General features: G+C 48.5%; 2 pseudogenes; both read left to right on the top strand.

Moving 5' to 3' along the window:
• LOC131096333 (zinc finger protein 850-like) overlaps window positions 1–18,859 on the top strand; it is a 560,498-nt pseudogene that overhangs the window by 18,155 nt on the left and 523,484 nt on the right.
• LOC131096441 (olfactory receptor 14J1-like) lies at window positions 1,629–2,561 on the top strand (annotated as a pseudogene).

Genomic DNA, 18,859 nt, shown 5'->3' with positions numbered 1-18,859 from the left:
AGCCAGTCCTTGGCACAGGAACCCAGGAACCTCTGACTGCAGGACAATGCAGCTGCAGCTTCTGGAGCCATCTCCTAAAGCTGGAACATCCCACTGCCTACAGACTCTGTGAGTACAACTCTGGGTGTTTCTGGTGCAAAGGAGGAGAAATGCTCATGAAGCTCTGACATGCTGAGGGGTTCTAATAAGTCATAGAATATTTCCAAGACAAGCTTTTTAATTAAAGTGAGGAAATTTACTAAGAGTTCAAGAATTCAGTTTCCTAATATTGGAGAATGTCAGGAAGGGAGGGTTAAATATTAAAGATAGTATGAATTGCTAATCATTATATTCTTCAAGTGCCTGAGATATCCAAACTGTTGGTTTTAGCGATCAATAGATTCACAAGAGATCCCTAATGTGCTTTCAGTCACTCTGCCCATGGACAGCACCAGCGTCACCTTTGCTGGACCCATCCGGCTCAGTCTGAGCTGTCCTTTCTACAAGCTGCAAACAGAACCTGCCCCAGCCAGTGCCCTGCAAACAGGCAGGGTTCTGTACGGCCAAGGAGGGTGCACAGAGATTTGGGGTCTGTGAGTGCTGGCATGGAGAGATCAGGAACAGGGAAACACCTGCAGGAGGAAAACCTCCAGGAGGCAGCGAGAAGATCGGGCAATGAGAGAAAACAAAACCCAGGAATGCTGTGGCAGGGAGAGTTTAGAGATGCCCACAGGATCCCCTCCAGTGCAGCCCCTCCCTCTGAACAAGCCCCCTCCCTCCTGTGCCCCAGCTCAGCTTCTGCCCTCAGGGCTGGGGCTCCAAGGCGTGCAGCCCCTCCTGTGCAGGCAGAGCTGCAGCAGAGCTGTGGTGCAGCTCTGCAGCCCCAGGCCCAGTTCCCTCTGCAGAGCACAGGGCTGGGAGCAGCTGCCCAGCCCTTGGGGCTCTGGAGGTGGCACAGCTGGCTCAGGGTGACGCTGTCCCCAGTGCCCGGCTCTGGGCAATGCTGTCAGTGCAGCCAGGGAAGGAGCTGCATCTCCCTTCATCCAGTGTCAGCGTAAGGACACTTGGGAGTCTCCCTGAGATTTCAGTCCAAGCTGGGAGCTTCAATCCAGGGTGCAAACCGTCCTAGAGCATTACTTATTATAAGATTGATGGGGAAAGGCAGAGGTGTTGTGACACAAAAAATGCTGCTGGGTTGATGAAATGAGCAAAGTGAGTCCTTGGCTACAAATGTGGAGCTGGGCTGTGGTGGATGCATCTGCTCTCAGCAGTAGGTGGTGGCATTTTAAGGGAAGCGTAAGAAGGTAGTCACCTTCCACCTGAGAAAGTTTAAAGCCCAAAGAAACTCTGAACAGGTCAGAATGACAGACCATCTCTCCTCAGTCTGCATTCATCATCTTGATGCAGGGAACTCACTCTGTTCTCCCTGAGGGCCTCAGACATGCTTATGGTTTGATATCCAAAACTACCAGCAGAGACATGGGGGGAGCTTATAAAGAAAACCTCAGAACTCTTAAACATTAAAGACCATGTCTGTGTGTTACAGAGGAGGATGTATGGGAAATGGCCTTGATTTTGTTTACAGGTATCTCCCCTAAGTCTTTACTGTCCTTTCTCCATGAACAGGTCCCCATGTGCAGCCCCAGCAAATGTCCAACAGCAGCTCCATCAGCCACTTCCTCCTGCTGGCATTGGCAGACACGCGGCAGCTGCAGCTCCTGCACTTCTGCCTCTTGCTGGGCATCTCCCTGGCTGCCCTCCTGGGCAACGGCCTCATCATCAGTGCCGTGGCCTGCGGCCACCACCTGCACACGCCCATGTTCTTCTTCCTGCTCAACCTGGCCCTCACTGACCTGGGCTCTATCTGCACCACTGTCCCCAAAGCCATGCACAATTCCCTCTGGGACACCAGGGACATCTCCTAAACGGGATGTGCTGCTCAGCTCTTTTTCTTTATCTTCTTCATCTCAGCAGAGTTTTATCTCCTGACCATCATGTGCTACGACCGCTACGTGTCCATCTGCAAACCCCTGCACTACGAGACCCTCCTGGGCAGCAGAGCTTGTGCCCACATGGCAGCAGCTGCCTGGGTCAGTGGCTTTCTCTATTCACTGCTGCACACAGCCAATACATTTTCACTGCCCCTGTGCCATGGCAATGCCCTGGGCCAGTTCTTCTGTGAAATCCCACACATCCTCAAACTCTCCTGCTCCAAATCCTACCTTAGGGAATTTGGGCTGCTTGCTGTTAGTGCCTGTTTATCATTTGGTTGTTTTGTGTTCATTGTTTTCTCCTATGTGCAGATCTTCAGGGCTGTGCTGAGGATCCCCTCTGAGCAGGGACGGCACAAAACCTTTTCCACCTGCCTCCCTCACCTGGCTGTGGTCTCCCTGTTTCTCAGCACTGGAACATTTGCCTACCTGAAGCCCCCCTCCATCTCCTCCCCATCCCTGGATCTGGCCCTGTCAGTTCTGTACTCAGTGGTGCCTCCAGCCATGAACCCCCTCATCTACAGCCTTAGGAACCAGGAGCTCAAGGCTGCAGTGTGGAGACTGAGGACTGGATGGTTTTTAGAACATTAAAGTGCTGGCCAGTATTTGCAAATCACTTGTAATAAAAGTAACCTTTAATACTTCTTGTTATTTTCATTTTGGAGGTTCTTTGTCCTTGTTTAAAATTTTAGATATTTTCTACAAAGTGATGTCATTGTTTGTGCCAACTTGGTGTTGCCAATGCTGCTGCTGTGGCCCTGCCCTGCTGCCCTGGTTGCCCTGGTGTTACTGCAGGGCCTGAGTGCTCTTGGGGCCGGGCACAGCCCTGGGGGTGCCAGTGCTGGGGCTGCAGCAGGGACAGGCCATGGGCACTGCTGGGGCAGCGCTGACGCCTCTGGTCAGGGCCTGGGGGCTCCTTGCCCAGGCTCTCTCAAGAACACGGGCAGGCCAATGCTCAGCACAGAAAACCCCTATGAGCCACCCCAGGCTGGCTGTGGGCAGGCTGGGGGCAAACAGCATGGCTGGGGCTCTGCAAGGGCCCTGGGGCAGACGGGAAGGAGCAGCAGAGCAGGGGCTGATCCATCCCCAGTGTGCTGGACAGCTCAGGGCAGCGTCCCAGAGCATCCTGATGGAGCTGCCAACAACATCCCCCCTCTGCAGCCCTGGCCTCTCCCCCAGCTCACACAGGTGCCCCATCCTTGCAGGCACAGACACGGCAGCACTGGCTCAGCAGCCCCTGTTTGCATTGCACAAAGCAGGGGGAGCACCCCCATCCTGTTGGTGTGGGGACATGAACCTGAGGGAGCACAAATGCCATCAGCCCCTGGGGCCAGCAAGGGCTGGGGGACACCAGGGAAGACACTTATCTTTGTCCTGGCCTCTGCAGTCAGCCAGAAAGTTTGTTCCCATCAGCTGGGAGTTTCCTGTGCCACTGCAGACGCTGTTGCTCAGAGCCAGGGCTGCCTGGCAGCCACCTCCAAGCAGCCCAGAGCATTTCCTTGGCTTCACCTTTGTCTTTTGTCCTGGTGTCACTTCAGGAATTGTCTGCAGGCTCCTGCATTGCCTGGTGCTGCTCCCTTGCCTGTCATAGGAAGGGGACCAGGACACCAGATGGTTCATCACAGGTCCAGTTTATTAAAGAAAGCATCAAACACTTAATGAGCAAATATTAAGCTTATGAATAATCTGTAAGCCAAGCAATCTATTGGTTAAACTGTACCATGAACTCTTCCTCATTTCTTAGGGGTTACATCTCTCTTTTCTCATGTCTCTTTCACTATTTCTTATCCTACTACAGCTAGGCCCAAGGACACACTATTTGCAGGTGCAAAACTTGGAATTAGCCACGGCTTTGTATTTTTGCAGTCTCTAGTCACCTAAATTTCCCAACACTTGCCAGAGGCACCCCAGGCCAGGAGGCCAGGGGGGCACATCTGGGCTGCTGTGTCTGGCTCTGGGGCTCCCTGTTCTGGGCAGTGAGAAGGGGCTGCAGAGGCTCTGCAGGACTGACAGGATGGGCTTTGGGGCTGTGAGGAGAAGCTGAGGGACCTGGGCTGCTGGAGCTTCTGCAGAGGAGGCCCAGGGCTCCTCCTGCAACTGCTCTAAGGGTGCTTTCACAGAATCACAGAATCAGCCAGGCCAGGCTGGCTGATCTCCAGGTCATCCTGGAGATCATCTCCAGGATCATCTCATTGGAGATCATGAGATCCAACCTGTGTCATGACAGCACCTCGTTTCCCCTGAGCCTCCTCTTCTCCAGGATAAAGAACCCCAGCTCCCTCAGCTGCTTCTCACAGGACTTGTGTTCCAGACCCCTCCCCAGCCTTGTTGCCCTTCTCTGGACACGCTCCAGCCCCTCCATGGCTTTCCAAAATTGGGGGCCCAGAACTGGACGCGGCACTCGAGGTGTGGCCTCACCAGTTCTGAGCACAGGGGAAGAATCCCTGCCCTGCTCCTGCTGGCCACACCATTCCTAATCCAGGCCAGAAGCCATTGGCCTTCTTTCCCACCTGGGCACACTGCTGGCTCATGTCCAGCCTGCTGTCCATCAGTCTCTGCAGGTCCCTTTCTGCCTGGCCACTCTCCAGCCGCTCTGTCCCCAGCCTGTAGTGCTGCAGGGGTTGTTGTGGCCAAAGTGCAGGACCCGGCACTTGGTCTTGTTAAACCTCACCTTGCTAGATTTGGGCCCTGGATCCAGCCTGTCCAGCGCCCTCTGCAGAGCCCTCCTACCCTCCAGCAGATCCACACTCACACCCAGTTTGGTATCATCTGCAAATTTGCTGATCTTGGACGCAATCCCCTCATCCAGACCATTCCATGCAGACATTGAAATCCACGCTGGCTGGCTCTGATCCCTCGGCCATCCTGTGGGTACCCTGTGATGGCACTCAAGGTGATCTGTTCCATAACCTTGCTGGGCACCCAGGTCAGGCTGACAGGCCTGGAGTTCCCCAGCTCCTCCTTCCAGCCCTTCTTGGGGATGGGCTCACACTGGCACCTCCAGTCCCCTGGGACCTCCCTGGTGAGCCAGCACTGATGGTAAATGATGGAGAGCAGCTTGGGGAGCTCATCCACCAGCTCCCTCATCCCCCTAGGATGGATCCCATATGCTCCCAGAGACACCTGTGAGCATCTGAGTTGCTCAGCAGGTCACCAGCTGCTTCCTCCTGGATTCTAGGGGTCTGTTCTCTTCCCTGTACCCATCTACCAGCTCAGGAGAACACTTCTCCTCAGGACAACCTGTCCTAATATTGTAAACTGAGACAAAAACGCTGTTAAGTAGCTCTGCTTTTCCCTTATCTTTAGTTACTATATTCCCCACTGCAATCAATGAAGATAGAGGTTCTCCTTCTCCCTCCTTTTGCTTTATGTGTTTTTTCACAAACTTGTTTTTTAAAGGATGGGCCAGGTTAAGTTCTCATTGAATTTTCACCTCTCTAATTTTCTTTCGGATAATCTTTGGACATCCTTAAACACTTCCTGCATTGCCAGTCCTTTTTACCCCTGAGTTCCCACAAAAGCTCCACGGGCAGCAAGGCCAGTCATTATCCTCACTAGGATCATTTTTTGGCTCCCTGCTACAGGCTGCTCCTTCCCCTTTAAAATTGTTTTCTTGAACTGTGTCAGTCCTTCCTGAACCTTTTTGATTTTAAGGGCTGTTTCTCTTTAAAAGGACCAGTACCTGATTCAGTACTCCCCAAATCTGCATCCTAAACAGGCCAAAGTCTGCCCTTCCTAATTCCAGTGCAGAAGTTTTGTTGCTGTCCCTCCTTCTTTCACAGAACATTGAAAACTTGATTATTTCATGGTCACTGCCCCACGCAGCCTCCGAGCCCCACATCTGCCACCAGCCCTTCTCTGTTTGTGAACAGCAGCAGACAGAGCTTTCCTTGGCAGTGTGAGTGTCACCAAAAATTTGGTAAAACAGAAAACTCCTTAACACCAATGCAGCATTAAGAAGCAGCATTCTTTATTCAGCTGGATGCATGGGGGATAGCTCCTCCCAAAGCTGTGCATGCTGAGTGCAGGAAAGTTTCTGTTTATTTTCTGTATTTTGCACATTTATTCATTGATTGTCCTAAACTAAACCTATATATGATAATCATTTCCCCAAAATCATTCACATATTTCTCCTCCCCTCACCTATGTGTTCTTCTATCCTGGGGTGGTCTCTGGTGGTTGTGGACCCCAATGTTCTGGTGGGCCTTGCTGAGCTAGCAGGAAACTGAGGCTGGTGGACATCCAGTTCCCCTTCTCACACAATGGGCATTATGTGGTTTCCATAGGCCTGGGGCTTTGGAGAACAAGCTCCAGGTGTCAACTCACCTGGTGGAGACAATATATCATCTGGTAACATGAGGTCACAGATGAGGCTATGACATCACAGAGTGGGTTAGGTAAGGTGTTTGAGCAGCTATGACATCATATACTGCCTCTGTGACATCACAGAGCCAGCTGTGACAGGGCAGCAGTCTGACATTCCAGAGCCGACTGTGACATCACAGATTTGGCTGTAACATCAGAGACCAGCTGTGTGACATTAGAGAATGGGCTGTGACATCAGAGAGCAGGCTGTGACATCCCAGAGGGGCTGTGTGACATCCCAGCAGGGCTGTGTCAGGTCACTGGGTTGGTCACTCCGCCCCAGCTCCCTCTCACAGTTTCTCCCAACAAGTCCAATGCTGTTCTTGCCCAGCAGGGTCCCTGTCCCCCAGGATCCCCCCAGCCCACCTGGAGCCACAGCCTCCACCAAAGGATGTTCCACAGGATCCACTCCAGAGCCTGACATGGGGACAAGGGGCCAGGGCTGTGTGACCAGGACATCATGGACGGGGATTATCCAGGTCACTGTGGCCTGGATTGGGTTGGCCAGGGCAGGAAAGATGTCTGGCAGCTGGAGCAGGGTCTGGGAAGGGCCTCCAAGGTGGGGCTGGAGCCCTTGGGCTGTGAGCAGAGGCTGAGGGAGCTGGGCTGGTCCAGCCCAGAGCAGGGAAGGCTGAGGGGCTCCACATCCCAGCCTTGCAGTGCCAGTGAGGGGGGGATGGAGAACACAGAGCCAGGCTCTTCACCAGGGGGCGTGGGAGCAGACAAAAGCCAATGGGTGGAAGGGGAAGGAGGGGAGATCAGCCAGGGCATGAGGAGATGAAATGAGTCAGGCTGGTTTCAGCATTTCCTCAACACCAAGAGCAGCCTGACCTCCCATCTCCATCCACCACTGACAGCTTGGCAAATCAGGAATTGTTGGAGCTGTTTTGCACCTACTCCAGGACGAGCATCCTGATACAAGAACTTAATTGTTCTTTAGTCTGAAATTAATTTTAGTATGGAAATCACCTGTGAATGGCAAACTCATCAGATGCTGCTGGGACGTTGCACATATCTCAGGGAGGATTGTGATTGTTATGAAATGGTGTCCTGTTCAACTGGGGCCTGTTTGCCATGAAGAGAAATTTTCTGTGCCTCTGAGTCTCATCAGTTCCTGACCCCCAAAGGACAGAAACCCTGATGAGCTGTGCTTCCCACTCCAGTGGTGGCACTTCCACCTTCCTCCATAGCCAGAGCAGAGCTCCCTTGTCCCAGAAAGTCCCTGGCAAAGGAGGAATGAAGGAAACAGGAGAGGCTGTGGGGATCAGGTGCAGAGTAGATCCAGGGACAGGACTGACTTTTGCATTTGGTGGAGCTGTGCCTTCCCCTGGCTTTGTTGGCTGACAATAAATGAACATCCCTCTGTGTCTCGGGCAGCTCCTTCTCCAAGGAAAGCAGGTGGGAGTTGGAGCCAAGGAGCTGAAAGCTGCAGGTGCAGCCTGGGCTGGAGGGAGCTCAGATTTGCACAAGGCTGCTCTGAGTGCCAGGGCTGGGATGGGGGAAATGGTTGGGTGGGGGCAGGGACAGAGTTTGATTGATTGTCAGCCATGCAGGGTCTTGATTTTTATATCTTCAAACTGCATGAGGAGGTACTTGGTTTCAATGTCAAGTGGAGATTGCTATTAACAGGGAAAAAAAATAAAAAAATAAACAGGTCCTACAAAATGTTTTCTCACAGTATTTTTAAATAGAACATATTCAGTTGAATGCACTTTTGAAATCGCTGTTATTAACCACAAAACATTTGGAAACTGAAATCAAATTATTCCCAGAGGCTTGGCTTGTTAAGGTGTTCTGAATGTTAATGAGCCCTGGGACACTGAATTCCTGCACTCAAGAGCTGAAGGCTGAACAAGCCTCTAGAGCAGGAAAATTCAGCAGCGGCCTCCAAGTTGCTGAGGATGTCAGCAGCCCCCACTGAGGCCATCCCTGCCCAGAGACCATGGGGGAATGGGCAGACAAGGAGAGCGTCCCTGGGGCTGGGGCAGCACAACTCAGAGGCAGCAGTGGCTCCACCTGGGAAATGGAGTGTGGAATGTGGCTGGGAAAGCCCTGCCTGGGCTGTGCCAAGCAGGACACACAAGCCTGACTCCCATCCACTAGAAAACTTTCTCAATGAGAGTTTTAAATGAATTGCAATTGTTTGTTTCCTCTGAGTTGGACGCAGTGCAGAAATTCTGACAAGAGATCATCAGGAGCTCAAAAGAACAAGACAGCTTTTACTAGTTATATTAGAAAATTATGGAAACTTGGGAAATGGTTTATTATGACATTCAATGAAAAAAAAAAAACACTTATCAAAGCTTTAAATTGGACCATTCACATTTACAAACTCTATGCCTGTGCAGTTTTAAGTTACTCAAGATTTGCAAGAGAATAGAAATAGAAGAAATATACACAGAAAGAGAAAAACAAAAAACATATACAGAAGCACCCACACTGCTACCAAGTCCTGGATTCCAGGAGTGTTCTGATGGAAATTCCAAGAGGAGGTAGGGCCAAGATGTGTGCTTGCCTTTTGGTCAGCCTTCAGTACCCCTTGGTTTCCCTGGGCCCTTCCCCCAGGTGGGACTTGGGCTCATTTGGTCCCTCAGGAGCTGGGCTGGGGCTGCAGAGGTGGCTGTGGAGCATTGCCTGTGCTGTGCCAGGGACTGGCAGCCACTGCTGGGCTGGCATAGAGGCTCAGGGGGGATTGGGGTTCCAGGGCAAGGCTGTGGTTACAGGGCAGGACAGGGCTGGACCTTCCCTGTCATCCCCCACACATGAAATGTTTTGAGCCAACAATCTCCTCCAATCTCTCACAATAGGCAATGTTGGAGGTGAAATCTCAATTCAGGCCATGGGCACCTGGAGGAGAAGGACAGTTCTGTTCCATAGTAATTGAAGCATTGAGCCCCAGTGTTTCAGTAGCAGATGAGAAGAGAACTTCAACATGCCAAGGTCAGCTGGACCAGTAAGGAGGCCCAGGAGGCCAAAGCAGCCAGATCTGTTCCATGTTCCCTTAGTTTTATGCTGCCCTGAAGTGTCACAACGACACCTTGGTTCCATCAGGCCCTGCAGTGTCACAGTGGTCTCCGTGGTTCCCCAGGCCCCACAAATTCACAGGACTCCTCTGTTCCATGAGCCCTGCAATGTCACAATTGACTTTTGGACCCTGGGGGTTTGCAGTGTCACAATGGTCTCCTTTGGCTCCACAGTGTCACAATGGACCATGGATGACATCAGGCCCTGCAATGTCACAATGGATGTTTGGTTCCATGCAGCCCTAAGTGTCACAAAGGCCTCTTGGTTTATGAAGCCGCCACAGTATCACAATGACCCTCTTGGATCTGTGGGGACCCCAAGGGTCACAATGGTCTCATTGGTTCCATGAGGCTGCACAGTGTCACAATGCTTTGCTTATTCCATGGGGCCTCACAGTGTCACAATGGTCTCCATGATTCCAAGAGTCCCCTCAGTGTTACAATAGTCTCCTTGGTGCCATGGGGCCCCAAGGCGTCACAATGATGCCTTGATATCATGAGGCTGTGAAGTATCTTAATGGTCTCTCCATGGTTCCATGAGGCCTTCCAATCTCACAATGGACCTCTGGCTCCATGGGGTCTTGCAGTGCCACAAAGGCCCCTTGGTCCCATGACACCCCAAGGTGTCACAATTTTCTCCATGGTTCCATGAGGCCCCGTGTTGTCACAATGGACCCTTGGTGTGATGGGGCCTGAGAGGGAGTGGGGATCCATTCTGAATTAGGTGAAGTGTCTGGAAGAGGTGAGGGGTCTGTAGGGCCAAAACTGAAGGAAAAGCCGCATTCCAGAGACAGCAAGGAGACAGAGAAAGAAAAACAGAAATGACCACAAGGTCAATCTGCCCCAGACCTAAGAATTCCTCTGATAAAGAAGAACTGGTGCTAAATGTCACGCGGAATGAATTGTATGAACTTATTGTGAAACTGTATGCATATGCATTTGGAAGGGGGATAAAAGAAGACCTGAGGTCTTCAGAGGTACGCATGCCTTTTTGGGGGGCTTGCGTCCGGCGCGCGTCGTAATAAAAGCATACCGGGCTTTACATCTTTTACGAAGTTGTGAGGTTTCTTCTTTTCTCCGCAAAACATTCTTGGCGAGCCAGGCAGGAGAAGGAGATACTTTCCGTCTCCATGTCTGTCCCCGCAGGAGCAGGGGGGGACCAACGGACTTCTAGGCGCGCCCCAGGATTTTCCTGGTGGGGCTCTGCTCGTCTCGGCTTGCCTCCTGCTGGGACAGACAAGGACCTGCTGGCCTGTGGAGGAGGATATGGTATGTACTGAGGGGCCCTCGGGGGGGAGGAAGGAGAGCAAGAGAGTAAATCACCCAGAGACGTCTGGGTCCAGCTGATAGAGCAGCTGCATTAGAGACAAGGTTCATCGTTCTGATAGAGCGGAACCGCCAGCAGCTCTGGGGGTGAGCTGGGTGAACCCGTGTATGCGTGTATTGGGGTTCGTTGTTCTGATAGGGCAGAGCTGAACCCGCGTGTGTTTTCTTTGTTTGTGTGTGTGTGAGTGGTGTCCGGACACTGTGTTGCTGTATGTTGCATTGAGTGATCGGCACGCTGTATTTGTAATTGTGCAAGTGTATAAAGTGTATGTTGTATAAAACAGAGTAGATCCATAGTGCTCTACTGTGCGGGGGGGGAAGTCCTACCCGCCACTGGAGAGCCTGAGTAGACACCGGCCAAGGCAGGCTGTGGGGGCGGGGAGTGCCCGACAGAGAAAACAGAGTAAACTGTGGAAAAGCGTGGGTGAGGACATTTATTGAGTAAAGGTGGTAAATTGTGGTGTAGGTTGTGCATGCTTTCACTGTGGCTAGACGAACCCGAGGGGTTCCTCTGCCTCAGTGGTTTGGACTCGACCCTTGGGAGTTTGTGAATCCGGTGGATTATTGGATAGATAGGGGAGACGAACGAGTTCATTTAGAGGGGCTTTACCGGACTTCAGCTGGCACTCTTGTAAATCTGGACTGGGAACAGCTTGCCATAGAGGATTTAGAGCTCCCTGTAATAAATGGAATAGCTTGCCTTTGTGGGAAATTTTGAGTAGCCTTTGGTGCATCAAGAGGCTGGCACGCTGCATGGGTATTATTACAGTGCATAGTTTGTGGGAAACGCTGGTATTGCTGTTCTAACAAGCGGCAGGGCACGTGCCCCAAGTGTAGATTAGAGGTTTCTGATCAAGCTGATTCAGAGGCTAAGATCTTAAAACTTGTGTGTGGAAAATCGCATCTGATACCTGCCACTTGGAGTGTGTGGGAGGAGGACTGGGAAGCTACTGTGAAGTCCTGTGAAAAGAGGTTTGGGAGGAAGCGAGATAGGGCAAGAAGGAAATAATGGGAACTAACCAGAGCAAGGAAGTTCCACAGGCCAACCCCTTAGGGTGCATCTTAGCCCACTAGAAAGAAGTCACTAGCCGGAGGGGCTCTGAGAATAAAAAGGATCTAATCCAGTATTGCACACGCTGGTGGCCCTTATACAGATTAGGGGACAGAGCAAGGTGGCCACCCACTGGAACCCTAGACTATAATACTTTACTGCAGTTAATGTTGTTTTTAAGACGGGAAGGTAAATTGGATGAGGTCTCATATGCTGATATGTTTTTTGTTTTAAGAAATCACCAAGAGTGGCAAAAGGACTGTGGGAATAAATCACCCTCAGACCCACTGGTCTTGGCCCTTGAAAAAGATAACAAGGCAAAGAGAGGGCAAATCAAACGCTGTTGTTCAGCATGCAGTATAGGACAACGGTGTATGAGATCAGATAAGGTATATCATTCTGAGGAGCAAGAACGAGACACATTTGAGTGAGTGAAAGCTCCTCCACCTCCTCCCCGAGGGGGGGAGGTTAGAGAAATTGAAGCTGAAACTGAAGATGAAGAGGAAGAGAACTTCCCCAAAAAGGAGGAGGACTCAAGTAGAAGAAAGCACATCTACTAGTACCCACCCCACCCGTGGGAGTCCAGTTGCATCTAGAACTAAGAAGCAAGTAGTGCTACAGGCCCCTCTGCGACAGGCAGTGGGACCAGAAGGGGCCAAATTAATGATTAAAGTGCCATTTACCACCCTTGATTTAGAAGCATGAAAAAAGATTGCGAAGAATTATTTTGTTGACCCGATACTCACTGCCAAACGCCTATGATAGGTTATCAAACAACACAATCCAGACTGAGCTGACATCCAGCTACTACTAGATGCTTTCACTGAAACAGAGAAACAGCTGATCCTAAAGACAGCAGAGAATTTGGCAGAAGATTACTGTAAAGCCACACAGCTAGATGTGAAAGAACATTTCCCTCTCCAAGACCCAGAATGAGATCCTAATGTGTCAGCAGAGGTAAAGAAATTAGCAGAGTATCAAGAGTAGATAGCAACAGGAGTAGAAAGAGCTATTCCAAAAACCATAAACTGGTCTGCCTTATATTCCCTTAAGCAGAAGCGTTCTGAGACTCCATCTGAATTTCTAGAGCGTTTACGGAATACTATGTGTCGTCATACATCATTAGATCCGGAGTCTGAGATAGGGACAAATCAACTAGTTAATTCATTTTTAAAGCAGTCTGCTAGAGATATCAGGCGTAAACTTCAGAAAATTCAGAGACCAGATGAGAAGGATCTTGAAGCCTTGTTAGAAGAAGCCTAGAGAGTATTTAGTAACCAAGAAGAAAGATATAAACAAAGAATGAAAAAGTTAGTGGCAGTAGTACAGGAAGAAAAGCAGAAGAAATACAACCAGAGACCGCCAAGACAAAGACCACCACAGCTGAGCAAGAACCAGTGTGCAATCTGCAAAAGAATTAGTCACTAGAAAAGCCAATGCCCAGAACGAAGAAGGAGTGACCAACAGATGGCTGCACACGTACAAAACAACTGAAGAGGACCGGGGGATTCTACCCCATCAGATCCATAACAATGAAGCTAAGAGAAGAAAAGAAAAGAGTAGAATTTTTAGTTGACACAAGAGCTACATATTCAGTCTTAAATAAAGCTGTAGAAAATGATTATGTTGTAGTGCAAAGAGCAACTAGCCAGTCTGAAAGGGCATATTTTTGTAAACCTTTGAAGTATAAATTGAGAAAACAATAGAGTATTCATAAATTCTTGTACATGCCTAATTCACCAAAAGCACTTTTAGGGAGAGATTTATTGAAATAATTACAAGCAACCATTACATTCAAAAATGGGGAAATTACTCTGGAGGTGAATGATCAAAAGTACATACAGGTATTAAGTTTAACTCTGACAGCTATTGGCATTAAGGAAGAAACTGATGAAGAAATACTAGGTCAGGTATTTCCTGGGGTGTGGGCCTCTGATGTGCCAGTGAGGGCAAAAAAGGCCTCCCCCATAGTAATCAAACTCAAGGAGGGGGTGCAACCAGTGAGAATCAAGCAGTACCTCCTAAAGAAAGAGGATAGGGAAGGAATCAGCCCAATAATCGAAAATTTTCTGTGGTTAGGATTACTGAAAGAATGCCAATCTGATTTCAATACTCCAATTTTACCTGTTCGAAAATCTGATGGGTCATACCGGATAGTACAGGATTTGAGGGCTGTCAATAAAATAACAGAAGATCTGTATCCCATGGTAGCAAATCCATACACTTTATTAACTTGCCTAACACCTGAGCTAACCTGGTTTACTGTTTTAGATTTAAAGGATGCCTTCTTTTGCCTCCCCATCCATGAAGCCAGCCAAAAAATCTTTGCATTCAAATGGGAAAGCCCTAAAAGTGAGTGCAATACCCAGCTCACATGGACCAGACTACCCCAAGGCTGGAAAAATTCCCCTACTTTGTTTGGGGAGATACTTGCAAAGGATCTGGAGTCCTGGGAAGCTCCACAGGAAGGAGGAAGGCTTTTGCAGTATGTGGATGACCTTCTAGTGGCCACTGGGACTAGGGAAGCATGTGTGGCCTGGACGGTAAGCCTTTTGAATTTCCTAGGACTCCAAGGATACAGAGTATCAAAGAAAAAGGCACAGGTAGTGAAACTGAAGGTTATCTACCTGGGGTACGAGGTGAGTGCTGGGCAACGGACTTTAGGGCAGGCTCTCAAGGAAGCCATATGCCCAACCCCAAAATCCCAGACAATAAAAGAGCTCCGAACCTTCTTAGGCATGGCAGGATGGTGCCGGCTGTGGGTTTATAACTATGGACTGCTTGTCAGACCCCTCTATGCTCTGATTGCCGATGGAAGCAGAGATCTCCAGTGGACAAAAGAAGCAACATGGGCCTTTCACCAGCTGAAGGATGCTCTCATGTCAGCTCCAGCTTTGGGACTTCCAGATGTGAGTAAACCATTCTTCCTATTTGCCATGAGAAACAGGGAATTGCCCTGGGAATACTGGCTCAGGACTTGGGTCCATACTGGAGGGCAGTTGCTTACCTCTCTAAGCAGCTAGATGCAACAGCCAAAGGATGGCCAGGTTGCCTCAGAGCTGTAGCAGCAGTTGTGCTGAACATTCAAGAGGCACGCAAGTTTACCCTGGGACAAAAATGACCGTGCTAGTGTCCCACACAGTGTCTGCGGCTCTGGAAGTAAAGGGTGGCCACTGGCTTTCACCACAGAGGTTTCTGAAATACCAGGCCATCATGGTAGAGCAAGATGATGTAGAGATCGTGATGACTAATATTGTCAACCCAGCTTCCTTTCTCAGTGGAAATCAAGGAGAAGCAGTACACCATGATTGCCTGGAGACCATTGAAGCTACCTACTCGAGCCACCCAGACTTAAAGGATACCCCTCTGGATGATGCAGAGACCTGGTTCACTGACGGGAGCAGCTATGTTGCCAATGGGAAGCGACATGCTGAGTATGCAGTGACCACCTACAGAGAGGTAATCGAGTCTGGACCCTTACCAACAGGTAACTCCGCGCAGAAGGCTGAGATAATTGCCCTGACCCGTTCCTTGAAAAGGGCAAAAGGGAGGAGAATAAACATCTACACAGACTCGAGGTATGCATTTGGAGTTGTACATGCACATGGGGCCATATGGAAGGAGAGGGGACTGCTTACCTCACAGGGAAAGAACATCAAACATGCACAAGAGATAATCCAGCTGCTGGAAGCAGTTCAGCTGCCTGAAAAGGTAGCAATTATGACCATTAAGGCACACCAAAAAGTGAGCTCAGATTTGGAAGAATGAAATGAGCTGGCGGATAGAGAGGCAAAAGGAGCAGCAAAAGTTGAGGTAGCTACTGAAGGAGTCCTTATTCCAGATGGACAAATCTCCCTTGAAGGTAAGCCAGAATACAACAAGAGAGATAGGAAATTAATTGAAGATCAAAAAGGGACGTATAACCAAGAAGGGTGGGCTACGATTGAAAAGAAACTGGTAATCCCTTCCCATCTATTGTGGTCACTAGTAAGGGAAGAACACCAGAAAACGCACTGGGGAATAAATGCCCTATACACATACCTGATTGAAAGAATTGTTGCTAGGAATTTATATGCCACTATTACTCAAGTGACCCGACAGTGTGATCTTTGCCTCCAGACTAACCCCAAAAATACCCCCAGACCGAAGCTCGGTCGGATTGGGAGAGGCCATGGGCCTGGACAACAGTGGCAAATTGACTTTTCAGAACTCCCAAGGAAAGGGAGGTATCGATATTTGCTGGTATTGACAGATACATTTTCAGGGTGGCCAGAAGCATTCCCCACCAGAACTGTCAAAGCTAGAGAAGTGACCAGAGTATTATTACAAGAAATAATACCACGCTTCGGAGTTCCAGCCACAATATCCTCAGATAGAGGATCACATTTCATTTCCAAAATAGTGCAACAGATTAGTAGCCACCTGGGCATAGACTGGGAACTTCACACCACATACCACCCCCAATCAAGCGGCCAGGTGGAGAAAATGAATCATTTGATTAAATAACAAATCATAAGACTGGGGCAGGAAGCTAATCTACCCTGGCCCCAAGCTCTTCCACTAGCACTATTGCGAATTCGAACGAAAGCTCGAGCTAAAGAAAAGTTGAGCCCTTTTGAAATACTCCATGGAAGACCATATGGAATACAAAAGGGAATGTCCACCCATATTGGAGAGGTAACACTAGCCACCTACATGGTGGCCTTAAACAAACAGCTCAGAGAAATTGAGAAACGTGTGGCTGGAACTCGGAGCTGGGAGTTAGATGGGCCAGTACATAACATAGAACCTGGAGATTATGTATATGTTAAGTCTCTTGCAGAAAAGACCTTGGAACCACAGTGGGAGGGACCGTTCCAAGTGCTTCTCACCACCTTCACTGCAATCAGAATCAAGGAGCAGAACGCCTGGATTCATCACTCTCGGGTGAAGAAGGCCCAGAAACCCCTTGAGGAGTGACGCCAGGAGACAATGAACTGAGACTAAAACTTACTCGGGCAAAATGAGTATATTGGGAGTAGCTCATATTTTAGTTTGTAGAATTGTTTTGTGTGTAATCATAACTGAAGTTTTAGAACTTGAGAGTACCTTTATTCAGAGCAATGCTGAATGACCTTGGTCCCAGACGTTTAATCAGTATACTGGATCCATGGGAAAACCTTCTGAGATAAAGGATTTAAACCTATCCACTGTGGTAATTCATGGAGATCAGGTATATGAGGAGCAGGAATGGCAGGAACAGAAACTGTGGACACTTCAAGAGATTAGAGGGGAAGAAATCAAGGTAGGGTGCTGGTTGATAAATGGGACGGCTTATGAGAGACCAAATGAAATTAGTGTCTCAACCTCTCCTGGTGCATATGAACACAAGGAAATCTGTGATAGCCTAAATGAATCAGACTGCTGGTGTAATTTCACCTTAATACAGCCTGTAGAAATAACTTGCCTTTGGGCACACAAAGATATCGGGCTTTCATTTAAATTCAAAATAGACACTACACCTTTTACCACAACAGGACCCTATACAGCCCACACCAAGACTCAAATAGTTCATACTCAAACCAATCTTGAACCTGAGGTGTATGGAATAGGCCCCTATGTAGTAAGGAATGTGGGTGAGCAACAACTATTATTCAATCCAGAAAGGTCTCTCAAACGTGTGATGTTGATAATGCAAATTAACATCTCAAAAATCCAACCAGCCTGCTCCTCCTTCCTAAAAACTTCCTTTGAGGGCTGGACAACATGGTTGCAAAAACAGGCATACCTCAGGAGCAGAACAAGAAAGGACCTAACTGGCTTATTAGGGACAGGATTAGGAGTTTTAAATGGAATTGATTCAGAAATACTGATGAATAAACTGGCCACTGCAGCAGGTAGCCTAACAAAATTGAAGCATCCCTTAATGTCATCTCTATTGGCATTAGGAACTAGCCAGTGGCAGATTTCAAAAGTACTGTCAAAGTGGGAAACGGCCGGGGACCAAGACCACAAGCTGATAGTAGAAGCACTTAGTACAGTTCAAGATAATGTGTCTTTAGCTTTCAGTTGTATACAAGCACAGTTATGGGTGCAGGCAACAGCAGCTCTGATCATACGGGAAGGGGGTGAAGGTAATTTTCCAGCTGAAATTCGGAAGATTGTGTGGGACAATGCAATTGATTTTGAAAGGAAATTTCAATCCTGGTGGACTATGGTGAATTTTACCTATGATCCTGTTTCTAATGTAGCAACTGCCTTTGTGCTTACTATACGTAATGCCACTGTTAATGTTATCCATCCCATCATTGCCCTAGGATTAAACCATGAAAAAACAATACTTTATCCTTCAGAACATAGAGTGTGGGCACGAAAGATGAATGGAAAGTGGCAGACAGTAAACTTAGAATCCTGCATTACTAGAGAACAGATGGGATTCATTTGTGAAAGCAATACTATTAATGCTCAGGATGTGTGTTTGGACACTGAACAGAGTATTTGTCACTTTGAAGTTCATCCAGTCACTGACCAGAAAACTGTACTCCTATATACTGGAAAAGGGTGTGTGTGACTGAGGACTGCCTGTGCTGCAGTAAAAATTGATAGCAATGATGTTATTCTGTCTAGTAGAAATCATTCTAACTTCTGTATTTGTAATTTTGTTAAGATTATCGGGTGTGGTTTTTCATACTTGGCCCCAGTGACATCCCACCAGCTGATTAAAGCTAACTACACAATGTATCACAGACTACCACCTACCCCTATTGGGATGAACCTTACATTAGTGAAACAATTAATTAAGCACCAAGACCTATTGGAAATCCTGAAGGAAATCCAAGAAAGTGGAAAGAAAACCTTAATTACTGTCCAACACGATACAAAGGAGATAACCAGGGTTCTACAAAGAATAAAACAGAATATGGGTCATCACTGGTGGGATGTGATCATTGGGTGGTCACAAACTGCAAATGGAATCTTTAATAAGTTGTGCCACTCCATTGTAGTTTCACTAATATTAGTTGGGATAAGCTTAGGATTATCTATTATATTGTTAATTTGGGACAGGAGAATGCTACAATGAATAGCTGTACTAACCTCTGTGTCAAATGTACATGGTGAAGCATTAAAAGACACTTATTGTCGTG

This window comes from Melospiza georgiana, unplaced genomic scaffold (genome assembly GCF_028018845.1).
Source record: "Melospiza georgiana isolate bMelGeo1 unplaced genomic scaffold, bMelGeo1.pri scaffold_29, whole genome shotgun sequence".
Classification (NCBI taxonomy): Eukaryota; Metazoa; Chordata; class Aves; order Passeriformes; family Passerellidae; genus Melospiza; species Melospiza georgiana.
This window is presented reverse-complemented; position numbering and strand designations above follow the sequence as displayed.